We start from the raw sequence: 15,149 nt of genomic DNA on the forward strand, positions 1-15,149 counted from the left end.
TATAAAAGATATGGCAGGAGAGAAAAGACTGCTCTGAGGACCACAAAGCAGAGGATTCCAGGTTCTAATCCTTATCTGCCAACCCTGAGCACTCAAAGATTAGTTTCAATAATCTTTTCTATTTCGGGGCATAATTAGACAATTTTAAAGTGAATATCTCACACAGAAAAATTTTCAATGCCACCTTGAGCCAACCACTGACCTTCTCTATATCTCAGGGTCAGCATTTGTCAAGTGGGGCGGGACAGTTAAAGGACTTTCCTGTAGGTGCCTCTGAGCCCTGTCATTCCATTGTTTTTATTACCATGCTTTGCTTATCTTAAGGAGCTGTTCTCAGGCTCAAATGAAATATTAGACATACAAGTGCTGTAAAAGCTGTAAAGTGCTGTACAATATAGAAGTGTTTTAGATTATGCACCTCCAAATAAAACAAACAATTTGTATGCCCTCTCCCAAATAAAGGAAATGGACTACTAGGCTTTGATTTCCAATTAGTCTCAAGACATATGATTGTGCTTTCTTTCAATGTTCAGAAACCAAAGAACCAAAGGTTCAAATTATGATCTTTATTAAGATACTAAGTCGTTTATAAATAAATGCTGGACACATCTTGTGGCTGTGCCAATATTTTTTTACTGTGTATGGGTCTCCTAAATAGCTTTTCCTATAAAGACTAATAAAAATGATAGGAGACTTGAAACCAAACAGAATTAGATTAATTTCTATCTGTATTCTACAAGGGTTTTGTGTGTATATGTATGTATATGCATACTTTCCTATATACTACTAAGCACTTCACATAGTTTACAAACCAGGCATTACTTAATAGATTGTGGCATGTAATTAATATTTATGCGCTTAAAAATTTATGTGGTACATGCCTATGTGTATGTGACAAGGGGCTGCATTTACATACTTCCCACAGAAACTGTAGAAATGTAGAAGCAAGATGATCTTACTTGAAGGAAGATACTTTTAAGCTTCCCAAGAGAAACACTGTAGAAGACCTTCTTACATTAACCAAATACCCATTAAGAGTCAATATGTGCTGTATACTAGATTAATATGACAGAGATTAGAAAGAGTTGCCCCTTTCCTAAAAGTTATTTTATTCTAAAAGAATGTGTCGGCTCCCATGACACTAAGGCTTGCATTTCAGCACAAAGAATCGAAGTTAAAATTACCCTCAGGTTATGGTCACAGAAACTTTGTGCCTGTAAAAGTCAATAAATTGAAAGCATATACTTAAATTGTTTAATTTAATCTAAAAGACAATTTTTTCAGCCTAAATGATTCTGCATTAGGAGTATTCTGCATTCTCTTCAATGTAGACAATCTCTGCCATTATTTACACAACTACTAAAGCTAATAAGATCAAGTGTAACCACACAACTTGCTGTGTTTTGCTAATGCACAGAAACCCTTGAATTTAATTAAACCAAATACAACAAATGTTTGCATCCTATCAATTAACAAATTCCTTCAGGGTACCCAATTAGCACATAAGATGGACTCCTAAGTCCCACCTGAGTTGGAGCAGAAGAGAGAGAGGGATTTTTTAATACATCCATTAAAAGCCTGCCGAAACAGCCAAGGGTTTGAGTTTCGATTTATATTTCAGTGCTGTGTATCACATCCAAGACCTTGTGCATTCCAGACAAGTACTCTAAGACACAGTCACATCCCCAACCAACCTTACATTTATCCTACAGGCTGTTATACTTTCTTCCAATTTGGAAAATGGTCAACTAGTAATTTTACAGCTACCTTTATAGATATTTGTATGTATATACACACATATTGACCTTATTGGGATATAACTTGTATGGCATAAATTCATCCATTGAAAGTGTATAATTCACTAATTTTTAGAACATTCACAGCTAGCAACCATCAGAGCCAATTTGTCAGCCCAAAGTAAGCCTAATACTAATTATCAGTTGTGCCCTCTTTACCAAATTTCATGCACCAAGTCTAGTCATTGGAAACTAATTTACTACCTCCATTGATTTCCCTATTCTGATCATTTCATATGAAGAAAATATAACACGGTATTTAGTATCAAGCTCACTTAACTTAGCCTAATGTTTTCAAATCTCATCTATTCCGTAGCAGTGGTTAATTAATATTTCCATACTATTCATATATATTCACACACACATATATAACAATTTATTTGTTTATAAGTTGGCAGACATTTGAGGTGTTTCCACTCTTTTGCTATTATTCATAATCAGTTTCTTATATCAAGTCCTAATTAACATGCATACCTGCTATGCACTCATCCAGATATTAAAAATACCACTCTATAATTTTTTTAAATATTTTATTATTTTTATTTTATGTGTACCTTCCAATTTGGCTGTATGTATGTAAGGGCACCCATGTTGTGCAATGCCTTCAGAGGTCACAAGAGGGCGTTGGATCCCCTGGAACTGTAGTTATGGACAGCTGTCAGCCTCCATCTGGGTGCTCCAAATCAAACCCAGGTCCTCTGCAAGATCAGCCAGGGCTCTTTACTGCTGGGCCATCTCTCCAGCCCCTATTCTATAAATGTTTACTACATTCATTTATTTATATGTGTGGGTGTGAGTGTGGATGTATATGTGCCATGGGACATGTGTGGAGGTTGTCAGAAGACAACTTCCAGAAGTTGGTTCCCTCCTGGCACCATTTGGGTCCCAGGTATCTAACTCAAATCCTCAGGCTTGGCAGCAAGCACCTTTATCCACTAAGCCATCTTGCAAGCCGAAAAGATACTACTCTTCATAAGCTGGTTATTGCCCAGATTCTTCCCATGGCACCAAACTCAATAAAATACATATAGAAAACCTGGTATTCAATAGGCAGAAAATAGGTATTTAATATACATTTTCTGGCTTCATGAATTACTGAATAAGAAAAATAATTTCTTCCATTCCACTTCTTTTAAGCACCTACCAGAGCTACCAAGATAGCATGTAATTGAATGTTCAAGCTAAAAATGACTATGGAGTCTAAAGTTTCTCAAAATGTGGTTCAAGAACCAGTTGTATCGAAATCACCAGGGGAGCTTGTTAAAAATACCTACTTCTCTCCTCCCCCTCCCACATAATCTGATTCAATAAATCTAAGTGGGAGGCTACAAGAAAATGCCTCTCTAATAAGACCCCAGGTAACACAAATGCATACTAAGCTTCAAAATCATTGATCTAAACCAGTCTTCCCACTTTGAGGAGAAAATTTAGGTCTTTCTGGGCAAGTGCCAAGTTAAAGTTTACAGAGCATGGTAGAGGTAGAATGACAGGGAGCTGAGCTTAAGAATCCTAATAAAGCACTTTCTGTTACCTTGGCTACCTGCTTTCTTCACATCTCCCTTCTTGCCCTGGTGAATACACGCCTTCTTCACAGACTTGCTCCATACCTGTCAGTGTCTGACACACCGTCAGTGCTCAGTAAAATTGTGATTTCTTTAAGCTTGATCCTTTGTAACTAAGGGTCTCCTTTAGGGCACTGTTTGATAAAAGTATAAAGTAACAAATACAATGCCCATGAAAAGAAGACCAGACCCAAGGGCAGAACTCTGTTGTTCCTGACCCAAATGTCGAATAAGCTCCTAAGTGGAAAACAGTCTTCAACCATGAACTTTGGAGACTGAAGAAGCCCTGTAGTGACATTTCCTGCCCAAAGTCCTGAAACCACTCTGCACACCCACTGTGATCTATTTAAAGGAGCCAGGTCTTTTTTTTTCTTCTAGAGAGCATTCTCTGCCAAGTTTTTTTATCAGAAGGAAATTATAAATTACATGAGCTACCACCATGACGAAAAGGTAGTGGAAATTTCTCTAAGGGAATGCTGATATGACTATCAAAAAGATTCAGTACAAATCTAGTAACATGGAGTAAAGAAAAAATTCAGGAAGTCATTTAAATCACTTCTTTATTTTCTTTCATTTAAAATTTTTTTAAATTATAAAAATAGTGACATATTGAAATTAAACAGGATCATGTGCAAAGAAACTGTTTCACAGTTCTCATCTTCTCCCTATAATGCACCAATTTAGAAACAATCCAACTTTTATTCTCCCTCTTTATAAACTAGATAGTACTCTTAACACACACATACACACACACACACACACACACACACACACACACACACATACTTTTGTGTCATAATCAATCCATGATTGGTTTCAAAGTTAGGTGGTTGGGTTTCATGTAAGAACAGCTATTTCAAAAGCTCTATGACTTCAGAACATTTACAAATTTTTGTTTTGATTTCCTCTTCTGAAAAATAGTACTAAAATACTAACAGGATGAGGGCATAACTCAGTGGTAGAATACTTGCCCACCACACACAATGCCCTGGGTTTAGACTCTTGTACCACAAAAAAAACCTACCAACCTCCCTCTCAGTAAGATAAAGTATCAGAACAGTGCTCAAAACTCTCTGTCAGAACCACTCATTAAAAGCTGTTAAAAATTTGGGCGTGTTGGCACATACTTTTAATCCTGGCATTTGGGAGTGGTATTGGCAACTATAAACCTGTAAGGAATTGGGGAGCAGGGTACATACTTGTAAGGCATTCTGCAATTGCTTCTACCTTAAGTAGCTCTAATCTTGTCTAATTAAATCTGGAAATTATAGCAAATGGTCCTTTCCCTACCAATCCCTTTCCAGAAATGCTGTATAATCAGAAGTTGGTTCTGAAATACTTCAGTAGATATATGCATAGAATACATAAAATATGTTTATAATGTAAGAAATGAGTCCAAATAACACTTTGTTTGCAGTTAGTTCATAGAAAGTTGTATTTTAGAGCAAATATATACCTACATCTGTCACATATTTGTTATTTGTTCCAGTTTATCATCCTGTTGTATGTTTATATATTTTATTATTTATGCAAATTTATCTATTGAGATTCTTAATTTTCCCTTATTTTTGTTATTAGAAAAGGCATCTCACAAGCTAATTTTATCTTAGTTACTGTATTTTCCCTTATTTTACATTTTATCCTTAAATTCTTCTTAAGTTTACATCTAATTTTGACTAGTTTACCTTGCAGATTATATAAGCATATTCACTGCCACAGTGCATCGGACATGTGAACATTATGAACTGAAATAAGCAATTGCTATAAGAAAATTACTATAAGCAAAATATTAATGTGTTCTATATTTATTTTATTACTTTCATTCACTTATCAGAATAAATTCTTATGGAATTTGTGAGATGCTAGAAGGTATTTCATATTTTTATACAGACCTCACCCAACCTCTAGAAATGACTAACTAAATGGTGTATTAGGTCATCTGTGTTCTCACTGTCTTACCAACATCGTGGTTTTGTTGTTTTTTTTCAAATTCATGTATCTGAATGTCAAAATGATTACTTTTTTGTTTGCATAGAGTTTTAAGTGTCTTTTTGTGAATATTACATTCACAAATTTTCCATTTCTGTATAAGATTCAGTTTTTGTGTGGAAAGTTATTTCATATTAAGAAATTCTACCAATTGTTTTATGTCACAGATTTTTGAAAGTTAATTGTGTTACTATTTTGCAATGGGTATTCAATTTCCATGAAATGACTGGAAAAAGCCTTCATTTTAAGGCTATAACTATTAAAGAATAAAATATTTTAAAATGTAAAATATTTTAGTATCTTTGTTTCATTTTTCAATTTTTTTCTCATTTAGATATTTGATTCAGGAAGAATTATACTGATTTTATATATTTATTTTCATTTTATGTACATGAGTGTTTTTGCATGCATGTATGTAAGTGCACCTATATCACACAATGCCCATAGAAGCCAAAAAAGGGCATCAGATCCCTTGGAATTGAAGTTATGGACAGTTGTTAGCCACCATGTGAGTGCTGGAAATTGAACCCATATCCTCTGCAGAAAGAGATAGCGCTCTTAACCTCTGAGCCATCTCTCCAGCCCATTTAAAATGGTTTAAAACAATGAATACAGATGTGCTTTTATTAAATTTAGTCTCTGAGTAACCCTGTTGCTCCAATCACATTGACTGAAAAATCTTGCTCCCTTCCTAGTTGATTTAAGGTACTTTATTTATCACTACTTAAAATCCACAGTACATTTAAGTTTCTTCTTTGGACTCTACATGATTAAATACCATGGGATTTTAATTATAATTTTCAGTCTAATTTATATGTAGTAGAATGGACTCCTTGTAATTTTTACTTACATCTTCATCTAGAATCTATTGTATTTGAAGCAGTATAGATAATTTTCTGCCCTGAAGAGTCAGGATGAATCCTAGGCTGTTACTTACTTGTGTTCTGAGAAGGAAGGGAAATGGTACCATTATACTGGGAACTTTGAATAACTGCATAAAGTCAGAAAATGATACACCTTTGTGTACATGCTTCAGGTAGAAATAAATCTTGAGAGACACTGTTATTTAAATCTATCCAATGTAAATTTTGTGGTGATCTCAGTGTTCTACAGCTCCATATTCAATAAGGTAATCACTAGCCACATATTTAAGGACTTGAATTGTAGTGACTATGATTCAAGAAGGAGTTTATTTTATTTAATTGCAATCAACTTAAATTTACACAGTCTCATGTTTATTAAATAATAGAGTCCATCTAGAATATGGCTTTTGGGTTTTTGTTTGTTTGGTTGGTTGGTTGGGTTTTTTGTTGTTGTTGTTTTGTTTTTGTTTTGTTTTTTATTTGTTTGTTTGTTTTTGTCTTTTTGAGACAGAGCCTTGCTATAGCCCCAGCTGGCATGGAACTCACTATGTAGAGAAAGCTGGACTCTATCTCACAGAGATTCAGCTGCCTCTGCCTCCTGAGTGAAAGTGCTGGGATTAAAGGCATGGGCCAACATGCCTCGCATAAAGCATAGCTATTTTGTTAAAAAAAAACTATTTTATAATGCTTTATAGGATTATTGACAGACAATAAGCTTGGGAATATCCTATTTAATTTGAAATGATCATGTAGATACAGACTTTCAGTAAAATGCAGCTAACCCTGTGTTCTTAAAGTCAACCCCACTAAATAAATATATAATGAATGTATGCTCCCTGTATATCTAATACACTACAAAAAAAGAGTAGCACAGTCTTAAGAAAGTTTAAAATTCATTAGGTGAGATAAAATGATATACAAATAAAAAGAATGGCTCTATAAAAAGGCTATACCACAAAACAGGAAACAACAAAGATCCAGGAGAATTTCAAGAAGAGAGAAATTATTTTGGCTATGCGGCATTTGAGAGAAACAAAGGAGAGCTGCATGGAAGAAGTGGCAATTAAGGTGCTTCTAGACTATTGTTTGTGTTCAACAAGCAAAAATGTAAGTATCAGAGATGTAAAAAAATAATGAAAACAGCATAGAAAAAGCATGAAGAATGCGTAACAAAAGCCAGGCTTGATGATGAGAGGTCTGGAATAGATCATCATATGAGCAGGAAAGCAAAGAAAAATAAGGCTTATGAAGTACATCAGGGTGAAATTCAACAGGCTGTGGATATCTGGCCAAAGAAGTCAGTCTTGGTTTCATAGCTTATAAGAATAAAGTTCTGTCAAATCACTGTCACCTAAGTTTATTATCACAGAGCAATAATAGATACTTGGTAGCAATAAAATAAAGTTTCACTATGTAGAAATGTTCCTGATTTCAGGAGATTATTATTATCATTAAGTAAATTACAGAAAGGAAAGATAGTTAATAAAGTATAAATCAAGAATAGCACAAATGTTAAATATTAATAAAAATATTGTGATCTAGATGTTTCTTATATTAACACAAATCCAAGTAATCCAGAACAAATCAAACAATTTGAGGATAGTATTCACTACAAAAGAGAAGAATCTAAGTCACTGTTATAGTCATTATAAAAGGCATAATCTCTGAAAGCAAATTGAAAAAAGGGAACACATTAGTTGAATCTGCAGATGTGGAAAGAATGGTATCAATTTTCTGAATTAGTAAAAATTTTCATATAGTCTAATATTGCAAATGTGATGGTTGAGTCACACTAGTGCGTAGATGCAGTGGTGGAAGACTTTCTATGGTTGAAAGGCAATCTGTGTGATATATCTGGCTACTTGAACTGTTAGAAATTATTCAGACTTTGGTACCACTTAGCATTTATTCATTAGGTACACAATAGTTTTCAGGAAAGAATGAAATGAGTTTCAGGAAAATTAAATTAAAGGAAGTGTGGTATGGTGATCTGAATAGATTCTAAGACAGGTTATAGCAGTATGATAACACTTTAAGGGGAAAAAGAACATTTTGTTCCTTATATCTGGGTATTTATGTAGCCGTGGAAGTAAGGGTCATACTGGGGTCTGTTAGAGGAACACACATACTGCCTTCTCATTTGAGAACTGCCACATGCTTTTTAGTGACAAGGCAATGTAATAAATTGGAAATATTTAAACAATTCAGAATTGGAGCTTTCAGCAATAGAGGTAAAGTAAGAAAAATCCCCATTTAACCTCAAAATGTGGGAGAAAAGAGCTTTCCAAGTAGGCTTCTACAGCTCACACCTTTAATCCCTGAGGTTTGTCCCTTGAGCACAAATCCGGAAGCCATGATCAGAACTAACGTGATAGAGAAATATAAACATTGAATAGAGAAAAAATAAACATTGCACATTGAATATGCCATAAACATGTATTTAAATTATCCCTAACTAAGAATTAAAATAAGCCTGATATTTTGTTGAGACCAAACTATCAGTGCCAAGGAATTTGCCAGAGTAAACATTCCCTGTCCATTGTAAGGGCTGATATAAAGATGGACTGTATAGTTGCATCTGCCTAAAGTCACTCTCTGACTCCTTCAGCAGGTTCAGTTTGAGATAGCTCCGGTTTAAATTGGAACACTTTGAGTGGACCAGTTTTTTTGTTTTTGGTTTTTGGTTTTTGGTTTTTTTTTTTTACTTCCTCAGCTATAGACAAAGCTTTAAATATTTGGATAAATGGTCAAAATATGTGTTCTTTGTGCCAATGAATCTGGTTTTGAGCATCTTCTTCATAAGTCCCACTTAAACCTCACGACTTCATGTTGCTGTTCCTAGTCTTCTCTCCTAAATTTCAAAATGGTTTTCTTTGATTTGCTTTACTTTCTGAGTATCCTATAAGTACACAAAATATGTAGTTATTTCTTGGCATATAGGAAACTTTTTAAAAGTACCAGAAACACTCAAATCCATGAATGTTCAAGGTCCTTATACAAAATGGCATAATCTTTGCATATAGCTTACATACATCCTTCCAAATACTTAGATAATCTTCACATTGCTTATATTAGTGTAATATCAGTGCTATGCAAATAGTATACTGAGTGGTTTAGGAAATAGTGACAAGTATAAAGTCTGTATTTGTTCATTACAGATACAATTATTTCTGCGTGATGTATCTATGATTGAAGAATGTATGATGAATGCAGAACTCGTTGATATGGAGGGCCAATTGAATTCAAACTAATTTGACTTTCTTGTCAAGTAAGCTTCTGATTTTGTCTGCTTCTTTTAAGAGCGCAGAAATCCGGTTTTGCTGAAATATATGATCATTACAATCATATTTTGACTCATTCCCTTTTGGAGCTTTCCCCCTTCTTTCCAAAGAGCAAATGTTTTGCACTGAGCCACTTTACTAAATTATGCAAGCCAACATATTTAGTAAAGTGAAATTCATTTCCTTAAACTGAAATTTTCACTGTATAATTCATCTTTTTCAGAGGGTCAGATCACTCGTGTATGTCTTCTTAAAGCTAAATAAAAAACATCATTTGATTTTGCAACTGTAAAGACATGTTTCAGGTAACTATCTATTCCCCAGGTAGCCACTAATTAGTTGACACTGGTAGGCAAGGTATGTGTAGATAAACTTTTTTTCTGGTTATCTGCAAACAAGAAGCTTGTATTCATTTGAAGAGCTGTGTCTCAGGAAATTATTTGGAAAACCAAGGTTCAGATGGGAGTTTACTTGCAAAAGCCATGTTTCAGGCACCCTAATACTCACCACCCCAGATGATTGTTTTAGTTTCTGCATTCAACAGTGGTAAGACTCCTCATAAACTGAAAATACCCTGTTGTTCAACCTTAGGGCAGCTACCTCGCAAAGCTCTGTTTAAATCTCAATCCTGCTGCTCTAAACGCCTGGCCTCAGCCTATGGGGCAAAAGCATAGGCAGCAATTGCTGAGTGTCACAAAGACAACTCTAGTTACCACTTGCCCTTCCTTCCTACCAGCTGGGGCTGCAGTGAGTGAGCCAGGAATTTTTGATGCCACAGCCTTTTACCCACATTTAAATGTTCTCCATTTATATCATCTGCTTCCAGGGTGGTAATTGCAGGCTTTTTATTCCAGCAGCGCAAATTGTGGAGTTTGTATGGTGAGCCAGCGCTCAGGGCTGTAGCCCCTGCCTCAGGTTCAGCTGCAGGACTGTGCTACAGCAGAGTGGCCAGGTAGCAGAGGATCCTTGGCTGAGGAAACCTAATGGGATAGAAGGGAAATGGTACGCCCTTCTTCTGAAGCCTAAGCTCAGAGAGACCTGGGAATTTCACTCTCCCTAGGTTCAGGGCTAATTGCCTGGCTTCCATTTGGGGAAGCAGGGAATTCTGAGGAAAATGTGTTCAGAGCTATAAACCAAAGAGAAAAGCTTAAAGCAAGAGACCCTGTAGGCAGAGCCTGCTGGTGCAGAATAACATACATTATTGTCCTGAGATTCTCAGGGACAGCCCCCCTGCTCACCCTGGTGGAGTGGGAGTCCGGAAGTGTCAGTGGTTACACCTGTCCTAGACACTTAATTCTTTCCTTCCCAGGGACTTTGTAACTGAGGTACTCTTCCTGAACTGTACAATGCCCAGCAGACTTGAAAACCTGCAAGAGCACATTTTCCCCCCTCTCCTTTCTTTGGTCCCGGCTGCACTACACGTGTTTATTATTAATCTACAGCTTGCTTCTCCTGACCAGAAAAGGGGGAAAGAGTTCTTCTTGAAAGTCTGTACAAGCTGTTGATTGGCTATATTGGTGATAAGCAGATGATGCTTCCCCATTCAGGGGCAAAATATTCTTAAAAGATCCCCTTCCAAACACCATCACCAGGTAGTAAGTTCCATGGGAGCAATCAGCCCAGAAATGCTTTTCCTTTTCTTCATTCCAATGGCCACTTTTGTGTAGAGGGATGAGTGTTAAATACTTACTAATATCTATCTGTTCCTAAGTCCCTGGGCTTCAATGGAGGGTTAGGAGTGAGCTGGAGAAGCTGCAGGGACCAGAAGAAACCACTGGAACAGAGAACTGTAACACACTGGGTTTTTTTGTTTTTTTGTTTTTTTTTTTTTCCTCCTTGCCAAAGCCTATTTTCTTAAATGTTTGACACTAGCATCAAGCTGATGGCTCCCTTCCAGAGGCCCAAATCAAGGTGAGCCACTTAATGTGACTGTCTCTACTCTCCCTGGGTTTCTTTCACAAGGAGTCTGAAGGGCAACCTGATCTGGACCATCCTCCCCCCTGAACTACAGGAAGGAAAGGTTTATTGAAGCTGGAAAATCCTGCTCAAGGGGCATTGAGGATTTTTCCTAGGATGAGGAAAGGGCATCTCAAGGTGTACAGGACTACTTTTTTGAGTTATTGGGCAGAAAAACAGAGATCTCTCCAGGTCACCAGCGCACTCTCTTGGAAATTCCTAGAAGCAGAAACTGAAGCACATACTAGGGAAATCCCCACTGCTGCACCCTACAGCCACCTGAACCCCATTCCCGGTGTATTGATTCCTCCCCTGGCCACTGTCAGAAAGAAAGGGAGTTGGAAACCCCCCAAAAGAAATTGCTTTTCAGGCTGCAAAACCCCCTGCATCATCAGCAGAGACCACAAAGATCCCACCAGAGAAACACAGGGCACTGGCTCTCCCTAGTCTGACACACCGCGCTTGCTCCTCAGGTTAGGAGCCCCTGACCCTAAACTTTCAATGAAGGATTGAAAGAGAGAAGAACCCCGCAAGTTTCCAAACAGAGAAACTCGGCTGCAGAACTACAGCTTCCTGTAGCGGTGGCCTCCTTGCTGCCACCTGAGAGCGCAACGCCATCTCACCTGGTTCCCCGGAGCTAACTCTTGTTTCGCGAGTCGGTGTTACCTGAGTCTTGCAAAATAACCAGCAATGTCCACCAGTCTCAGGCGCCGAGTTCCATATCGACGGCGAGATTTAGAAAACAGAGTTCGGAAGAGCGCGGGCTCAGACTTCCGGGGCGGTCAGGGAAGCTGCCCAAACACAAATGGGGCAGGAGGAGGGGTGTGCAAGACAGTGTCCCCCAAGCAGCGTTCTCGCCACTCCCAGTCCTTAGTCGAAGAATGGCAGGGAACTTCGGAAGATTTCTAGAGTTCAGCGGAGCTTCCGTGGACTTTGGGCGGGGGGGAGTTGAAGAGAGAGGTTAAGGAGGGTTCCTAAATCTTTCATCCCTTTACTTAGGATGGCAGCTACAGGCTCTCCGCTCTTAGACCCTTTAAGGTGCCCACCTCCATGCTTCTGTGGGACTTCACTTTAGAGCAGCCTTCTTCCAGTGGCACCTTGACAGCCGGAAGGGTGCACCCGGGACACGGGGAGCCTCGGTTGATGACCCTCCCGCCCCTCGCGAGGCAGGAAAGCTCCAGAAGTCTGCGGACCCCACTAGCTCACCAGAAGAGCCGTTCAGGAAGAGGGTGTGAACTCTGCTCACCTGTCTCCTTCCTCCGGGCACTGCTCTTGGCAGAACACTCCAGCCAGCACGCAAAAGTCCACTGGCCCCAGCTCTGAAGATAGAAAGGAAGGGCGCCCGACAAGTGAGCTCCACACTCGCCTCACATCCTGCCACGGTGGCTGGTGCCTCCAAAATATGCCCGGAGTAAGGCAGTGGGAGGGTAGTGAAAGTCACCAAAAGCCCGCTTCCTTGCTAACAGTTTGGTGCCTCCTGGCTGACTGATCTCAACAGCAAGGTGCGAATTAGAGAAGAACCGCTCTGTCACGGAAAAGAGCTGCTCCTGCTCCTGCTCCTCCTTCTCCTCCTCCCCCTCCTCCTCTTCTTTCACACCCCTTTGTATTTGGGAGCGCTGGGCGAAGAGACTGAATGAGGTGGGAAAAAGCTGTCAACCCCAAGCCGCATCCCTGGCTTGAAAACGCGCTTCTCTTACCTTTCCCGAGAGAAGTGTGTCGCGGCAGCGCCGTCTAGCGTCCTTCTGAGACTAGACTGACACAAAGGGTTGTGGCGAGCTGTCAGCTCAGTGCAGGTGTGGAAAGACACTAAAGCAGTTTTTCAGCTTTTCTGCTCCCTAATTCCAGCCAATGAACAGGTATCTCGTCCAGCCAGGTATTCACCCGCTTGGTTCCCTGCCGGTCAGAACTTAATAGTTTTAAAGACACAGGCTACCTATTTTTATTTACAGTTAAGCTTTCCAGTACCCAGGGGAACTCTCTCCCACCACCTCCCATATTACAGATCATAACATCTCAGGATTCTCCAGTCCCTCAGATTGTTGGGCAGGCAAGATATGACCTGGGGTGTGGGGTTGTGGTGTGGGGTTCTTCGTCGGTCTCACAGCTAGATTCCAAAACTGCGATCACTCTTCTTTATGCCTGAGGCTCCCCAGCCAAGTTCCTGAACACCTGCTCTCCAGTATCAAGCAGCCCCGAAACCAGTCTCTTAACTAGTACAGAGAACTGGGACTCTGCAGGGTCTAGATCACAGAGATGAAGAGTCATGTTTCTACCCCAGGTGTCTCCAGCGATCCCTGGGGTTCTCAGGCACTGCGTGCTCGCTGATTAACACACTTAACAGGATTGATCATTTAACGGGTCAGCTGAGCGCCGTGCGCTAAAATTTGCTGCTACACTGGGTTCCTATTAATTTATCTTTCTGTGCACTTTCTCCAGCTGTTCTCCTGAGACTGCTCCATCACTCTGCATTAGACACAGAAAGCCAGCTAGTGAGGAAGAGGCAGAAACGGACCAGAGCAGACAAGCGCTTGGTATGTGGCCGCACAGTGGCAGACACATACCTTTCCAGTTGGCTTTCTTTGTTGTTTGACCTCCAATCAATCAGAGTTCACTCCATTTTTAAGACTAAAGGCAGAATGTGATTAAAGTTACTCTCCCTCTTCTCACCAAATTTATGTACTAGCACTCTTTTTTCCTTGTGACTCATTTTACTCATCTGATCTCACAAAACACCTCATGACATATTCCTTCTGCAACTGGAGTTAAGCTTAGAAATCTAAAGAAGTCGCCATAAAAAAGAAAAGTCCTTCTGGACAATCAGCAGTTGGCATTACCAAGATATTTCCCTGGTTTTGTTGTTTCTGTGTATGCATGAGAAGGAAGATGTTTTTCAAACAGGAAAAATGCTCTACAATTTCTGTATTAGTGGTTCTTTTCAGATAAACTTTCTGCAGACAGGGATGGCCAGTTCTCCTTTGTCCTTTGCTACAGAGCACTGGAAAACTTCCCTCTTTCTGAATGCTTGTCCTGCAGCAATCCTCATCAATATTTCCAGCCAACCCCTGCTGGGCCTATATCACTGTTACTGGCACTCAGTGACACTTGCTTCCTACCAGCTGGCAAACCATCAGCAACACACACTGGGTGTGATTCACAGTAGAAGAACCCCATATCCTGGAGTTTTATCTTCTGGTTAAGTCACAATGTGTATACACATTGACTTTTAATATAATGCCAACCCTCAGGCTCTAAGCCTTAGAGATTAGCTGGGCTGTCCTTGGTTAAGCCCCTACGCCCAAGACCATTCACTTACATTAGATTGTTAAAGAGCCAGTAGACAGGATTGAGGGAAATCATTTACAATATTGGCCAGTGATATCCTTCAGTAAATTGTCAAATAAATATTATATACACTTAAAAATATAGAACTGAGCATGGTGTTCACCATGCCAGTTATCTCAGCACTGGGAGCCTTAGACAGTAGAACTGCCGTGAGCTCAAGGTCAGCCTGAGAAATAGAGTAAGACCTTGTCTCAGAAATAAATACATAAATATATAAAACATTTTTTAAAATATCATCTTCTCAGGGTTGGAGAGATGTCTCAGTAGTTAAGAACACTGGCTGTTCTTGCAGAAGACCTGGGTTCTAATCCCAGCACCCATATGGCAACAATTGTCTGTAACTCCAGTTCCAGGGGATCC

The sequence above is a fragment of the Nannospalax galili genome, unplaced genomic scaffold, assembly GCF_000622305.1.
Source record: "Nannospalax galili isolate Female #2095 unplaced genomic scaffold, S.galili_v1.0 scaffold25, whole genome shotgun sequence".
In the NCBI taxonomy this organism is placed as follows: Eukaryota; Metazoa; Chordata; class Mammalia; order Rodentia; family Spalacidae; genus Nannospalax; species Nannospalax galili.